The following is a 17023-nucleotide window of genomic DNA, read 5'->3' as shown; positions in this document are numbered from 1 at the left end:
ATAAAAAATGCAATATCTGTGAAGGGCAATAAAGAGAAGTGCAGTGAAAGAAGGTGCACCAGTACTTCTGTAATTTTATAAACAAACAAAACAAGAAGAATGAATATATGGTGCACTTTATGGATGCAAAATATTGTATTTTACAGTTCAAAAATTACAAAACCAGCCTGTTTTGGGGAGAGTGGAGAGATGGAATTTTATGTGACATTATCAGCATGCAGTAAAATTCAGCTGTAGGAAGGAAGGGAGAGAGGAAGGGAAGAGGGAAGGAAGGGGCAGGTAATGGAACTAGCAAGTACCTGAGATGGACAAATACCGCCTCACTCAAAACAAAATGGCCTCTTTCAAACCATGACATGACTTAAATTTGTCTTAGGCTTATATTCTGTGAAATGTGGTATTCATCTCTGAATAGAGTAAGGGTCTCTTCAACTAAACCTTACATCTGGACACAACAGCTAAAAATTGCTAAAGGGAGAGGGAAGCAGATACAGACTGTCAGGGCAGCAGTTATGTTACCTTTGGGAAGTGAAACTAAGTTTGCAGAGACAGCATTTTCATATTTGGCTTCACAATGTTGCACACAGAAATGGCTGGCTATGGAAAACATAGAACAAAGTGGATGCATATCAATTGTCCTCGAAAAACAACCCAAAGACAACAATAGCCAATCTGTTTATCAGTCTCTCTCTCCACATTTATTGAATTTATATTTTGTGACTAGATATAGAGGATAAAAAATTGGAAAGAACACCATCAGAGCCCTTAGAGAGCTGATAGAAGAGTGCAACCAGTCCATTCTGAAGGAGATCAGCCCTGGGATTTCTTTGGAAGGAATGATGCTAAAGCTGAAACTCCAGTCCTTTGGCCACCTCATGTGAAGAGTTGACTCACTGGAAAAGACTCTGATGCTGGGAGGGATTGCGGGCAGGAGGAGAAGGGGACGACAGAGGATGAGATGGATGGATGGCATCACTGACTCGATGGATGTGAGTCTGAGTGAACTCCGGGAGTTGGTGATGGACAGGGAGGCCTGGCGTGCTGCAATTCATGGGGTCGCAAAGAGTCGGACATGACTGAGCAACTGAACTGAACTGAACTGGACTCCTCATTCATAAAATAGATATAATAATAATTTTACCATGTAACACTTTGTAACAGTCTTCCAGGGACTAAATGAGGATATGTGTTAGTCTTTCAGCTGTGTACAACTATTTGCAACCCTATGGACTGTAGCCCGCCAGGATCTTCTGTCCATGGGATTCTCCAGGCAATAATACTGGAGTGGATTGCCATTTCCTTCTCCAGGGGATCTTCCCAACCCAGGGATCAAACTCAAGTCTCCTGCACTGCAGGCAGACTCTACCACTGAGCCAGCAGGGAAGCTCCTAAATGAGGATAATACACAGACATCCACACACAAAATAAGTTGTCAGTAAAAATTAGCTACTGTTATGGAGGGTGGGGGGAAGGGACAGGGCAAGTACTCTGGACTCAGGCTGCCTGAGTTTGAAATTTTATTGTGGAAACCTACAAGTTATTTGCATGAGTTGGTTTTCTCATGCAAAATCAGTGGATGATAAAAGTACCTATGTCAGGGGCTTCTGTGCAGATTCAATGAGATCATCCATGAGAACTTAGATCAGAGACTGACATCTAAGAATTCCATTAAAGTTAGTCATTATCACTATCAAAATACTCTAAAAGAAAAAAGGAAATAACAAGAAACCCTTCTTCAGAGTGACAGAGAATGTGCTCAAGAGGAGGTGGCAGCAGGAGGGCTGGTCTTGAATAATTAGCAGGAGTGCTCCAAGCAGGGAAGGTGAAGGAGGGACCCAGAAAACAGCATGAGCAAAGGCAGAGAGAATTTAATCATGATGATAATGAGAATAATAGTCCTCATCCATCACATTCAGAGAAAATGGGTGAAAATGTCCTATAGGCTCTAGGAAATATGAACGGGTGTTCAGCTGAGAAATTATAAGCCAGAGAACTTCATCAGTGCATATGGGGTCCTTGAGAACAACAGAGCAGAGTAACGGTGTGCGGTGTGAGCAAACCGTAAATATATCCCCTGGAAAAACAACATCAAAAGGTGGGAGGAACCAGCAAAGGAAGCCTAAGAAGAAAGCTTAGGCAAGAGCTGATGAAATAAAAGCGCCTGAGAAGGGAAAGAGTTTCAATAAGGAGTGGCTAGTCAACCGTGTCAAATGTTGCATAAATGTCAAGTAGGGTGACAAGGAAGAGTGGGGCCATTGAACTGGCCAGTTGGGAGGATACTGGTGAGAGAGCAGTTTTAATTGCACGGTGGTGGTGGAAGCCAGCCTGTAATGGGTTGAGGAATTAATGAGATGTGAAGACACTAAGTATTGACTAAGTGCAGACCTCTTTCAAGACATCCAGTGATTTAAAAAGAGAGAAACCAGTCTCATAGAAACTGGAAGGCATAATTTTTAAATGTCCAAATAAGTAAAATTCACTTTTGTTTAAAAAAAAAAAAAAAAGTAAACTTCCCAAGGTAGCCAGAAAACTACAGAGTAAAAATAACAAAGAAAAAAAGAACTCAATACTTTGCTAAATTGGGATTAGGGGATTAGAATAAGAGGGGGGGTGGGGCAGAAAGTTGGAAAACAGACAATTTTAAACGACTAGGACATTAAGATTCCAAAGAACAGGAAAGAGAGAAGAGTAGGAACAACCTTGGGGATATGTTGAAAGAGTAAGAGGCAAGCTTAAACTGTCCTTAAAGTGATCAAAACCAAAAAGGACTCCTCTCTAGCCCTAAAGAGTGCTAAATAGTCCTCATTTCTGAGTCTGGTGTGTGTGTGCATGCTTAGTGGCTCAGTAATGTCCAACTCTTTGCGACCCCATGGACTGCAGGCCATCAAGCTCATCTATCCATGGAATTTTCCAGGCAAGAATACTGGAGTGGGTTGCTATTTCCTACTCCAGGGTATCTTCCCCATCCAGGGATTGAACCCACGTTTCCTGCATCTTCTGTTTTGGCAGGCGATTCTTTACCACTGTGCCACCTGGGCAAATGGCTAAAAATGAAAGCCCACGGTGGCGGCCACAGAGATTTGTCTCTGACCAGAGTCAGGGTCCCCTTTAACTCCAGGTCCTGTTTCAGAATATTTGACATCTAAGGCAGTTTGCCATAAAGTAAACTTTTTTGTCACAAATAAACATGAGAAATTTGAGAGAAATATAAGAAAAGACTTCCGGGCAATATGAATGATTGGATTTTAGAATAAAAGAGAATTTTGAATTTTTTTTTCTGGAATATGTAGAAAAATATGCCTTGAAATATTTCAGCCAGCTCTTGGATCACAGGCCAAATGTTTTTAGAAAATGTGATCAGTCGCTCTGCTCTGTGGTTCCCAGTTTCCACATCTGTAGAAGAAGGAAGATTAGATTAGTTTTAAGCCCCTCCAACTCTGAACATTATGAAATTTCATGATTCTCTTCTTTGCATCCCCTTCATTTTCACAGGAATACATGTTTCTAGCAAAAGGCTGATGCCCTATCTTCCTAACCATATTGTTAGCCCCAATTTTGTTTTGGTTTCCTTCTTTTGTCTAAAAGGAGTTAGAAAATGTGCTAAAAGATAAGACAGTTTTAGGACACCCTGGGTGAGGCCAGTTCTTATCCAACCACAAGGCTTTTATGCGGAAAACACCCCTTAACTAGGCTGAGCCCACTGGTTTGAAATAAACATTTTGAAACATTCTGTAAAGAAGAACTGGTTCTTATATGAAGAAATTTATGCCTACACCCCAGCGCAATAGTGAATTCCTTCCCCAAACATTTTGCTTGGTGTTATGTAAACATAATCTAAGTGGGTCCATCAAAGATAATTGCTAATATTCTCCTAACCTGTGACTTGGGGGAGAAAAAAAGGGGACAGGAACTATTAAAAGGGAACACAGAGGCAAGGGAGGAAGGACCAGTTTACATGCAACAACCAAATGTATCTTTTGTAACTCAGAGACTCTTGGAAATTATTTTTATACCTGGTTTCTATTTCTGTTTCTATTCTGGTTACTAAGTGGACAGATGATTTCTCAGAGTCTCTTTGAGTGTCTTTTTCTTTGTGTGTGAGTATGTGTGTCAGAATACACTTTGCATCTTGAAGTAAATGTGGACAAAACTCATATCTAAGTCAAGATAACATTTAAATTGTGAATACAGAATTTTCAAAGATGAGAACATTTTATTTTTAGTACCTTTTATTTTAGTCTATTCTCACCATACTCTATTTTGCTAATTTATTTCATAGAAAAAGAACTAAAAACTTGGTTTTTAATCAACCTCAAGGCAAAGAAGTAGAAGGTCTTATCTAGGAACACACGATTTGACAAATTATATCTCAGTGTTTATAGAATGACTGATACACAAATAGACCCCACAGGAGAACTGGTGTCTCCAGCCAGAGGAGTGATGAACCTTGCAGGTTACAAAGGGTCTGGCAGGGTTTGCCATGATTCTTCTGCCCTTGATGTGCTTCCCAGGTGACTCAGTGGTAAAGAGCCCACCTACCGATGCAGGAGACATAAGAGACCTGGGTTTGATCCCTGGGTAGGGAAGATCCTCTGGAGGAGGGCATGGCAACCCACACCAGTATTCTTGCCTGGAGAATCCCATGGACAGAGGAGCCTGGTGGGAGACAAGTCCACAGGGTCGCAAAGAGTCAGAGACAACTGAAGTGACTTAGCACACAAGCATGCATGTATGTGAAAGGTGCTCAGTCATGTCCAGCTCTTTATGACCCCATGGACCCCATGGACCCACCAGGCAACTCCATCCATGGGATTTTTCAGGCAAGAATACTGGAATGGGTTGCCATTTCCTTCTCCAGGTGTGCTGCCTTTTAAAGCACCTGAGATGCTCAGAGATCACCACAGTCCATGACTGAAGTTCTCTTGTCATCCTATCAGCCTGCGTGCTTTGAAGGAAAGGCTCCCAGCTATAAGATAGAGTCTTCTTCTGTAGAGCTGGCGCTTTTCAAACCATTTGAGCTACTCTGTCTGTGACTGCCCTTTCAGAAAAAGTCCATGTTTAACACGCACTGAAAATAAACAAACAAAAAACCCACCAACCTGGAAGCAGATCATGCTCTAACACTAACCTGCAGAATTTTAACCTCTGGCCAAGATTCTGGTGTTTTGCCTCTGACTTTTCAGGAGACCGTAAAACACCAGCAAAACCTCTTGGTGACTTAGTTTACCTCCTTGTGAAATATTTGCCCAGTCCTTAGGGTTGTAAGAAAATCTGCTCAGAGTGTTATAAACTTCCATATTTGCATAATTTTTTCTCTAGCATTTAAAGTTTGTTGAGCTAATCCAGATGGGGACATGCAGCAAAATCAGAATTCAAATGAACCCAGTGGAAACGAGTTACTATTATTGTGTTATGAATGAGGCTGTTCCAAACTGAATTATCTTAGTGAAGAAGAGCAGCCTGCACACCCCTCTGTGAGATGATACAGTTACTGGTGGGAGTTTTTGTTTGTTATTCCTGTTGAGTGACTCCTTAACAGAACACACGTGGGAGACCAACATGAGAAAAAGCAGGTTTGGGCTATAATTTTTCTTATATTCTAATTGAGGGAAATAGTTTGAACCCAAAAGGATGCATTGAGTGCAAACACAAACCTGGAGCAGGACCCACTGGACGTGCATCTCAGGAGCTATCAATCTACAACCTTCAATTTGTAAATATGCAGGAGACTGAGCCAATAGGAAAAAAATAATAATTTTAAACATCTGTGGTATTCTTTCTGTTCCAGATTAATTACACTGCTTGTTTGCTGACGCTGACCAGAATTTTCAATCTTCCGATGTTATGCTAGGAACGCCACAAGTATTTCTCTATGTGTTTATCACTCGTGTCTCATGAAACTTTATCTCTGCCACAGTCTGTCTTTTATCATATATTTTAGGTCCCAATTTTGTGCTTTGGCTCACCCGCCCTCGGCTTCTTGGTTTTCCTCTAATACTTAGAAATAGGCAACTCTTTTTTCCATGCAGTATTTATTATAACTTTGAAGAGATACCTTGTTAATACACAGTCCCACACACATACACATCATTCAATCAAAATGATGATATAAATGAAAATCTAAATGTGCTGTTTAATCATTTGGAGAGGTTGATAATTATTTTCAATCAGCTAGGATTGCTCTGCCAGTTCAAAGAATTATTAATGAGAGCCAAATTCGTTAATAGATTGTATGCAGTTCTTTTCTATGTGGGGGTTAAGATATTAGGAAGGTCGTTCTAGAAATTGCTATTCAGCCTTCATAGCTGTGAAGCCCATACACTGAGTCAGTCAAGAGTCCAACTGCTAAAATCTCCATCCTACAACCTATGAAGGTACATTTCCTGAGCTGAATCCTTGTAGCTTTAAATAGAGAAGAATCACAAAGGTTTATTTTTTTTCCCTAAAATAGCCCAATTTGGACATGAAAATGGGCAAATCCTTTGCGACATTAAACTGCCATAATCCCCATCTCCAAGTCTGGTCTGCCTTGAGAGTTTGTCTCCCTCCTCTTGCCCCTCCCCCACAACCAATTTCCCGTGCGTGACTTTTGTGACCCCAAGGTGACCAAAGAGCTCCTGTTTGGGAAACTCAAACTCCCTTCCTCATTCTAGCCCCAAGAGCCTCTCCTCAGACCCTAGCCCATCCCCCTGATCTTCTGTTCCTGTGTGCCAAACACTTGAGGTCTTGGCCAGCACTGGGTTTCTTTTTACCCTTGCTGCAATCTACTTAATTTCCTGGAGTTTTCTCTCTTCTGGCTGGGGCACAGTCTATGCAGCAGCTCACTTCCTTCCTCCTCCTAATGATAAGCCCACAAGCCATTTTTGTTTTGTGGGTTTTACTGAGAATCACCAAGGAAAAAAAGAGAAAATAACCAGAGAACCCACATAGAAGAGATGTGACTATACAAGAACTCTTAAATAATCACTTGATTCAACAATAACCACTTATTGATCACTCCCTACACGTTGAGCGCTGCCCTCTAGAATCTAATAGTTATTGTTTGCGGGATGATTTTGGAAGCCCCGTTGCCCACTTGCTTCCCTTGGCAAATAGCTGACGAACCTCTCTCTCAAGAAGGAGGGCAAAATAAACAGTGGACAGTGCTCACTCCTTGGGTAATTAGGGTTCTCTACAGTTCTTCAGGTAGATAGTATATGTGTCACTGACCTCCTTCCCTATAAATATTAAGATCATAATATAAATTAAATTAAAATATATACACATGATGCAATTCTAATAATATTAAAATTCTTTGGCATTGAGACTATTGAGAAAACTTCAGAATATCCTCTCATACTCATCCTCCTGTTCTCCTCCTACTGTTGTGTTTTGACCAATGAGGGTTTTTTTTCTAAAATCCAATTTTTTAGCATCTATCCAATGATGGGATCATAAACTGGCTCTCTGAAAAGGACAAACAAACAAACAAGATGCCCTGATTCACACAGCATGTTTGCTGATTTCCGTGATGTAAATACTTCCACCAGCCAGCAGGCAAGAGCTCTTATAAGCCAGTCGGAGCCAGTTCTGAAATATCATTTATCCTTCCAGTCTTTTCTCTTATCACAACTTGTTCTGTGTCTCATCTCCCCAAAGGCTGTTTTGGAATTGTCTCTCATTTGGATAAGCAATAAAATAAGTAAATCCCAGCAGAATGTTAATGGCTGAATGAGAAAGGCTGGATTGGTAAACTCTGGAAATTGTGTCTGCCTTGTCAGGAGATGCTCCTGGAAGAGGACCTCCACTCAGTGGATGAAATCCACTCTCAGAAGCAGGAGAGGTCCCCAGGCTAAGGGTGCACTCTTTGGTGGCAGTGAAAGCAAGGACAGGGGAAACCCATACTGAAGGCCAGGAAGTGTACAAAGTAGCGGAGAGCACAAACTGAAGCTTGAATGCCAAGGTTTGTCATATTGGGCAAGTTACCTGACCTCTCTGTGCCCAAAGTTCTTCTTTTGTAAATTGAGGATAGTTATATTGGATTTCAGGAATCGAGGCTAGCCTGTATCGTAAAACATACCACTATTTTATGTTCCATTAAGAAATTTTAAAATGCTACCAATTAAACTATGACATGCTACCAAAAGTAAGACATATTAAAATTTCGCAGATGCTAAAATGTGAGAGAAAATATGTTTTAGAATCAATGAATTATGGTTGTACTCTCCTCATAGGGCTACAAAGATTAAATGAGTTGATGATATATATATATATATATATATATAAAAAGTGCTTAGAACACAGCCTGACATCTTGTCAGTGCCATGATTTTGCAATTATAGATTTTGCTAATATTGATCACTATTATCACAAAGAGATTAATGAAAATTTTTAAAAAGATGCAAAATATCTGACTCAAACATGAAAAGTTCAAATTTCCTCATAAGACCAAGTATGAACTAAAGTGGTTCCAAACCAGCAGTTTTCAAGCTATTTTTCTCATAACCCCATGGGCCTCAGGGATTGCAACAAAAAGAAGTAAAGATGGAGGTAAAGCTGAGATGAAGGCCAAGCAAGAGAAATTCTCAGTCACCTAATCTGAAACTCAAGTAAAGCAGCTTAGTTTTTATCAACTGAATGTACTGAGTTCAAGGTAAGTTTTCATTTTAATTGTGTGTTTGTGCTTAAATATACATACACATATAGGTTGTACCCAGCTTATAGAACAATTGGCCCCAGGAGACAGGGACACTAGCAGAGGCATAGGAATGGTCTTCCCCAGTATTAAGCTAATTCTCACTCAAATTCACAGATCCCTGAGTCCAGAAAGTTTTCTCTCGGGTCAGCAGGCATGAACCCTTCCCTCTTCTGCTCTCCAGCAGCCCCGTAGTCCCTTCTGACTGTGCCCTCTGCTAGACCATGCCCATTACCCTTACGCCACTTCTGTCTTGACTGGAGCTGTTTAAATGTTCAAGTCCAGTAAGCAAGGACCATGGCAAGAAATTTAAATATGATAGCAAAGTTTGTACCCTAAACCTCTCTGTCGCGGTTTCCTTAGCAACAGCTCTTACTATTTAGGACTCACCTTGGCTACACACTGCTTTAGCAATCATCTGTCAGACTGATTTCCAAAACAGCTCATAGACTTCTCAGAACCAAACATTCTAAGCAGGAGATGAAGGAGAAAACATAACACTTTTTTGAACCAAGGTTTTAAAATCTCCTTAAAAGTATTCATAGTCTCCCTTGAGATCCAGGTCAATGAAAAAAAAATATATATATATGAAACATAACTGGGGGAAAACAAAGACAATACAATAAACAACTGGTGCACTGTGATTCCAACTATATAACAAGTGTACGTATGTAAAGTAATACCCGGAGACGAAAATAGTTGTTTTGAGGTACTGCAAAAGTAGATTAAAAAATAATTTTATACTTTTTGTTTGTTTTTTGTTTTATTTCTAAATTAAAAATGTCAAAACACACCTTATACATTCATTAAACAACTGTTTATTGTGCAAGTAACTTGCATTCACCTTAGTTTGCTCCACCACACCTTCATTTTTCTTCACTTCTCTCATGTCCTGAGGTGTTTAAGTCCTTTAATATCTGTGCCTTAGGTGTCTAGGGGCTTCCCTGGTGGCTCAGATGATAAAGAATCTGCCTGCAATGCAGGAGAGCCAGGTTCAATCCTTGGGCTGGGAAGATCCCCTGGAGAAGTGAATGGCAATCCACTCCAGTATTCTTGCCTGGAGAATCCCATGGACAGAGGAGCCTGGCGGGCTACAGTCCGTGGGGTTGCAGAGTTGGACATGACTGAGAAACTAGCACTTTCACTTCCAAGCATATATACCTAAGAAATGTATGCTTATATTTAGACATATATGCTTGACCTATATATGATAGTAAACAACTGTCTGTTTTCCCTGTAAACCTTAGCAACTCCCCTCCTATGGACAGTATAATGCTTGAGTTACAGAAAACAAGTTCAGCCAACATACCAGGTGAATTACAGAAAAGACTCTCATGCCTTCCCCCTCTAAAGCTGGTGTTCCCCAAGACAGTACAAAGAATATTTGAACTCCAGGGCCACTGCTTTTTTAAAAAAAGGTTGGTATTCATTCACGATAAGAACAGTGTTACCAATCAGGGTTCAATTAGAGAAGCAGAGGTGGTGTTGAATAGGGATTATTATCAGGACTAAACTTGACACAAGAATGGGATTGCTGGAAAAGGAAGTCTATGGGAGTTGTGTCTGTGATTGGCATTGGGCATGAAGTTGCTGTGGATCTGCACCAGCAGTCCGGAGGATGATCTGGACAGGAAGGAGAGGCGAGCAAGGACAAACAAGAACCTAAGACCCATGAGGACAAACTGGAACTCACAGCTGTCTTTCATCACCCTCTTCTTAATGATGAGGTGATCTGCATGGTAACATCAACACAATTTACTATGGGACTGCCTATACCTCTGGCTCAGGACTCAGTCCATGGGGTTGCAAGAGTTGACATGACTTAGGGACTAAACCACCACCACTGTTAGCTTCGTGTGCTTCCCGCATAGCTCAGCCGGTAAAGAATCTGCCTGCAATGCAGGAGGCCTGGGTTTGATTCTCGGGTTGGGAAGATCCCCTGGAGGAGGGCATGGCATCCTACTCCAGTATTCTTGCCTGGAAAATCGCATAGTCAGAGGAACCTGGCAGGCTATACAGTCCATGGGGTTACAAGAGTCAGATGTGATTTAGCGACTAAACCACCACCAGGATTCAAAGAGGCAGAGGTTGCCACAGGAGCGGTGACCTTGAGTGGTCCACAGTGTGGTTAGCAGATCAGCATCAAAAGTCACAACCCACCATTGCCCCTGGAGTTCCACACCCAACTTCTATTGATAAACAACAGCTAATGCTTCACTGTCATCTTCCAAATCTTGTTTAAATGTATCTCATGCTCAGTATTAACCTGGACCCATACAGGGAATGAGACTATGGGGAACATTGCTCCAGTTTAGGGGACTGAAGGAAGCCACACAATAGACCTCTCCATTTCCCACCCTAGAAAGAGTCTGTAGAAACAACTGATATGATAATTATAAATTCAGTTTAATCCTAGGCTTGGCACCCAATTTCGAGACCCCAGAATTTCCAAAAGATTCTCTTAAAGGACTCACACTTATGCCCAAATGTAGGGGGCTAGAGAAGTCAACACAAAGAGAGATCCTTATAGAAAAGGGACAGAGATCAAGGATTCAAACTGGGAGATATTTGAAATTGTGCTAATGGTCATGTCTTCTATTGCATAAGGAGCAACCACAAGTAATGTTCTAAGGAATTTTCCAAATGTGTTAATCCTCTCTGCTCCCTACCCACCCCTTGCCAGAACAACAACAACAAACCCACAGAAAATCAAGGGGAGAAGGAGCAGGTTGCTCTTTGCATAAAGAAGCCATTTGAGTATTCATTATAAGAAGCAGCAGCCAAACATTTACAGAGTACCTAACTAGCTCCTCTCACGGGCTAGACACTGTGCTGATACAGCGTCCTACACGGGTGTCTTAAGGCAGGATAGGGACAAAGGTCAAATTAGTTCTCAACATGTTTGAACAGTGAAGCTGCTAGGCAACAGCCTCGCACCTAAGCAAAATGCTGGCGTTGGCCCTGAGCCTGGGCTTGGCCAAGGGCAGGTGTGGGCAACTGACACCAAGAACCCTCTCTCAGAGGTAAGACAGCCCCTGCAGAAGCCCCACCACCAGAGCGCACCTGAGATCTTTAGACAGGAAATCATGTGCAGATATCCACCACGAATTTAGAACACTCAACTACCAGCATCATCGTCCTCACTGTCGCCATCATTGCCATGGCTACTGCAATAGCAGGACTTTTGTCCTTCTACAGAGACATGGAGTCCAGCCAAATATCTCCGAGAGCTACAACAACTGCAGGTCATAGACCTCTGCATGGTTGAGTGACTGGGTGAGGGCCAGAAAATACTCCCCTGTTGTCTCTCCCACCTGGTAGAATAAGCACACTGGGCTGCATTGGTAAAGGCCACTGCTGTGTCTCTTCCCCTTTCCAAAGGTAGGCTGGACTTCATTATTTTGGAAACACAGTGACATTTTTTACATTAGTGAGTTGGGTTGGGTTTTGTTTTGTTGGGGTTGTTTCCTGTATAATGATTATTCACATACACTTGATTAGCCACCTGTCAAATGAAAACTCAAGGGCCTCCCATCAGGAATTTTGAGGATTTATGTTCTCCACCACAGAAGCCCCAACAGGAGATCCTGTTAGAACCGGCTGGATCGCCAGAGCTGATTGCACGCTCACCATTGCCTCACAGTCCTTTCCCCACACCTAAGAGTCCAGGCAGGCGCCTGGGAAGCCTAACTCCACTGCTGGATACTTCGTCCAAGTCGAGAAAATGGCCTCCTCTCTCTTATTTGGATACAGTGTTATAACAACATCATCCTATTAGCCTCAATGGGGTTTATTTGACTATCTGCTTTTATTCAAAAACAGCTAGTCAGAAGCTTGACCTGCTATGGATCACATGCTGCCCTATAAAAGTTAATTGGTCTTGGCCTTAGTGCCATCTTTTGAGAAACCTCAAGCCATGAGAGCAAAGTGGAGGAAGAAGTGAAGAAGAAAGATGAAGTCCAAGTAAACTTGTACATCCATGGAAGCCACAGAAGCAGAAGCAAGGGAAGCCAGCAACCAGGGACACTGGTGCACACCGTTGGACTGCATGCCTACTGTTTAGAACTTGTCTCAACGAATCTGGAGCCTCTATGGCCATTCTAATCGCCTTGGCCATTTTCGACACCCACCTTGCTCATATCAAAGCCATCCAAATGTAATACATATCAACATTAAAAAATTTGCTATATGCCAGGAACTGTGCTACACACCTTATGTCTATTATCTCCTTGAATCCTCATACCACTCCAACGTGTCAGTACTGCCGGCGTTAGACCTGTTTCATGAATGTAAAATGTAAGATGTAGAGGTAAAGCAAATATTTACACCCATCCAATGGTAAGTGATACAGATGAAATTTTAACTACAATTCTGATTCTAGAATCTGAGCTCTTTGCAACCCAGCTATGCTAGTGATAAACTAGTGACCCTTAACTTTTAGGGGGTTATGGGTCACTCTGAGAATCTGGTTAAAGCTATGGAAACTCTCCTCAGAAAAACCCCTCAACATACACACACTTTCACCACTTACAATTTCAGAGGTTCTGTCAACTTCCTTGAAGACCATCTAGAGTTTCCTTGGGGTTCATAAGCCCAAAATTATGGAACTCCAATATAAAAATCTCCCTAAGGATCAATGTACGGGAACTTGATGTTGTCTAACTAAGGAGCTGTGCAGTGCAGAGGAAAATGTTACATAAATATGAAGAAAGAGGGACGTGGATCCTTGAATGCCAGGATGACCTACCAATGCCAGAGGAGTTCAGGAGCCCTACCTTAAGGATGGCTGTGTTAGACTCTTCCAGTTACTCAAAAGAAATGAGTAAGGGGTTGTTGTAAGGATACACAATGGAGAAAGAACCTCTCAGAAATAAGAATAGGAACTGTGTCTAGGCTAGACGTTTCTGAGCATGAAATTGAACCAGAAGGTTGTGCAGGTCCAAGACAGCCTTCCAGACCACAGCAGCTTGACACCCATGGTCTTTCTCTCCTTGCCCACTCTGTTCTCTTTTTCTGACTTGCTTACACTTTACTCCAGATCATCTATGACATTCCTCAGGGACTTTTCCATGTAAGTGAAAGTTAGTCACTCAGTTGAGTCCAACTCTTTGCAACCTCATGGACTATAGCCCACCAGGCTCCTCTGTCCATGGAGTTCTCCAGGCAAGGATACTACAGTGTGTAGCCATTCCCTCCTCCAGGGGTTCTTCCCCACTCAGGGATCAAACCCAAGTCTCCTGCATTACAGGCAGATTCTTTACCGTCTGAGCCACCAGGGAAGCCCATGTGCAAGTATAACCTCTTAATTTTTGCAAACTCCATTTTCTGCCTCCTCATCACTTCAGGCTGCCATGACCCCTCATGGTTCTAACCTCACCTCACAGATTCTCCCTTGTGTGTTTTCAGTTAGTTTCCACCTCTGGATTGAATGGGGTTAGGTGCCCCATTCTTGCAGTACTTCCCAGTTCAAGAGCCTGATGGCAGCTAATGTTTTTTGCACGAGGTCACTGCAGGTTTTTAATTAGCCTACAGTTTGATTGTACTTGTGCCAGATGCCACCCAACCCAAACAGTTGCAGTTGGTGGCACAGAGGGTAATGGGTGCCTCTATGGGAACGAATATGCCCCCACCCAGGCAGGCTCTCCTAAAAGATGCGGTTGGACAATTTTCTGGAGAAAGGTATCTAGTCCAGACCCTTGGGATAGGCTGGTTCTGGGAGACACCTTGAACTTTCCACACTTTGAACTAAGTCCTCCTACTATTGGGTCCTTCACACCTTTAGGTGGCTGTGTGTCCAGATAGGGATTAATGGCAACAGGAGTCCTCACTACCAATGAAAGGCAGGAGCTGGAGGAGGCCTCTGTATCTAAGACCAGCCAGGCATGCTCCTCAGTTGCATGCCATCCAGGAGAACTGTGCCAAGAGATTTTTGTGCCAAGCTTCAGGACACGCACTACTTCCTGGTATATCTCACTGGTTGCTCACTGAGCTTTTTAAGGAAGAAGTAGCTTAAAGGGCACCGTGACACAGACAGTATAATAGAGTTACAGAGTTAGAATGTTAAACACCACCTATTCTACCTGCCTATCTATGGAGAGGGAAGTTGAGCCTAAGAAAGGCTAAATGCTAAAAGAAAAGCACTTGGTGAGCTAGCGGTGGCACCCCAATTTCTAGTCCACGTCTCCCTTGATTATTCCTGGATTGTGAGCCACAAGCCTCTTCATCCTCTTGCTGCCACTGAGTGCTACCATTCTGCAGCAAACCAAAAAAACAGAAAAGCCTGTAAAACAGTATCTCACACCATAAAGGTTCAATCCCAATTTGCCTATATCTAGAGGGTGTATCTAGCTGCAGATGGATGATTTATCGGAAATAATCCTGGACTAGAAGACTCACTGTGTCACTCTTAGATTTGTGAGTTAACCTCTGTTTCTTCTTCTGAGAAATTGCAATGCATTATGCACTCGTCATTTATCTAACAAACATTAACAATGTCTGCTATGTTCCAAACCCTGAGAGTAAAATGATATTGAACAATTGTCTTGTTTCTCAAAGAGCTTTTACATTCTGGTAGAAGGAAATGAAAACCCACTCCAGTATTCTTGCCTGGAAAATCCCATGGACAGAGGAGCCTGGTGGGCTACAGTCCATGCGGTCACAAGAGTCAGACATGACTTAGCACCACCAGGGGAATGTAAGAGGACTTAGATCCAAGAGATACGGAAGTGAATGAGGAAGGGGGTCAGGAAAAACTTGCAGATGGATGCTTGCAATTCAAAGGCACAGGTGGAAGAGGAGTTAGCCAAACAAGGACAAGAGCTGGGCAGGCAGATGAGGGAGGGTACTGCCCATCTAGGGAAGACATGCAGTATGACTGAAGCACAAAATTCAAGGGGAAGACCTGGTAGGAATGGCAAGAGATGAGGCTGGCCAGTAAGCAGGGTCCTGGTGTCAACTTCACATACCATCCTCTCGGTTCACCTACAGGCCATAAGCTATACAGCTAGCTTTTATTTTAGAAAATTATTGTAATGGCTATAGGAGAACCAAAAGCTAAGATGGGAAGCATGCAGATAAGTTAGGAGCCTACTGCAATAATTTAAGAGTGATGGTAGTCTTCTGACTAATGGCAGTGACTATGGGACCAAAGACATACTCTAGACATTTGGGGGCATACGCTAGGCATTTTTGATAGTTATCATTCAAAGAGCTCAGACCATGACTGTAGGCCATGTGGAGTATGGGATGTGAGTGGAGAGTGAGGAACAGAGGCTGCAGCTGCATTGCTCCTGACTTGGGTGGGAGCAGGCACTAGTGGGTTGGGTTTGGGACACCTGAGTAAAGTTATGGTGAAACAGCCAAGCATAAAGTTTCTGTAGAAAACTAGACAGTAGATCCAGAGTTCAACAGAGAGTTTGGCTGGGAATATAACCATCAGCATATATAGGTAAGTGGTATTCAAAACAGAATATATTTATAGCTTTCCTACATAAAAACTTTATTTCCTATAGAAAAAGTACATAAGAAACCACTTCCTCCTCTTCCTATCTCCCTTTCTGTGCCTTGTATCTCTCCAGAGCCTGTGTTTGCTGTCTGATTTCCAGCATGTTCATATCCAAATCAATCTGAACTAATTTTGCAAGTAAAATGTTTTGAGAGCTCACTCTAAGTGCTTTCCTGAGCTCTAAACATTTAACATCTGCTTGGCTGGACTCAATGCCTAATCTTGTAAGTCTACTTAAATCCACCAATTTGACTTGTCATAATTTATCATTTCAAAATCTATATTATTTATTGCTCTTGATTACGTTATCACAGGTGTTCTGTACTATTGGTGATTCCTTCCACTTTTCTTACATTCTCTTGTGAAATCATCATATCTAATTTACCAAGAGGTCATTTCTACTCTTTTTTTTCTAGCTTTTGCAAACTTTTTCCTAAATTTATTCCTAGCACCAGTGTGCATTTTTAAGGTGATAAACTCAGGAAGTTTATCTTCCAGACCTGCAGATTTTCAGGGCATTTACATTTCAGAGACCTACTTTCTACGAGCAGATATTTTTACAAGGTGTTTCTAACTAATCATCTCTTCTTTATTCTCAGGTGCTAAATGAATTTTCCATAGGCAGAGATGAGCTTTTCTATCCTTAGAGCTTGTCCCTGCCCCCATTACACTCCTGGACACACTCTTTCCTGCAGTGTACTGTCCTTCCTCTTCCTCCTTTCATACCCAACAAGGAGCAGTGAAGAGTACAGCCTCACCCTGCAACCTTTGGTCAGAACCATCTATTGCTTTCAGTCTCACTACCCACCCCTTTCAACCTCAGGCCTGGATAATAGCAGATAAAG

General features: G+C 42.2%; 1 long non-coding RNA gene across 7 annotated transcripts in view; it reads right to left on the bottom strand.

The window, feature by feature from the left end:
* The window catches only part of LOC147366227 (uncharacterized), a 514655-nt gene that overhangs the window by 320874 nt on the left and 176758 nt on the right, over positions 1-17023 (bottom strand). Inside the window, exon 3 of one of the 7 annotated variants that reach the window (XR_015133271.1) lies at positions 3225-3393. The exons of the other annotated variants lie outside the window; for them this stretch is intronic. This is a non-coding gene — a long non-coding RNA (uncharacterized LOC147366227). Of the gene's footprint in view, positions 1-3224; positions 3394-17023 lie in introns of those variants that run through there. 7 annotated transcript variants of the gene reach the window in all.

This window comes from Bos grunniens, chromosome 9 (assembly GCF_055505025.1).
Source record: "Bos grunniens cultivar Pamir isolate PY7600 chromosome 9, Bosgru_T2T1.0, whole genome shotgun sequence".
NCBI classification, from domain to species: Eukaryota; Metazoa; Chordata; class Mammalia; order Artiodactyla; family Bovidae; genus Bos; species Bos grunniens.
This window is presented reverse-complemented; position numbering and strand designations above follow the sequence as displayed.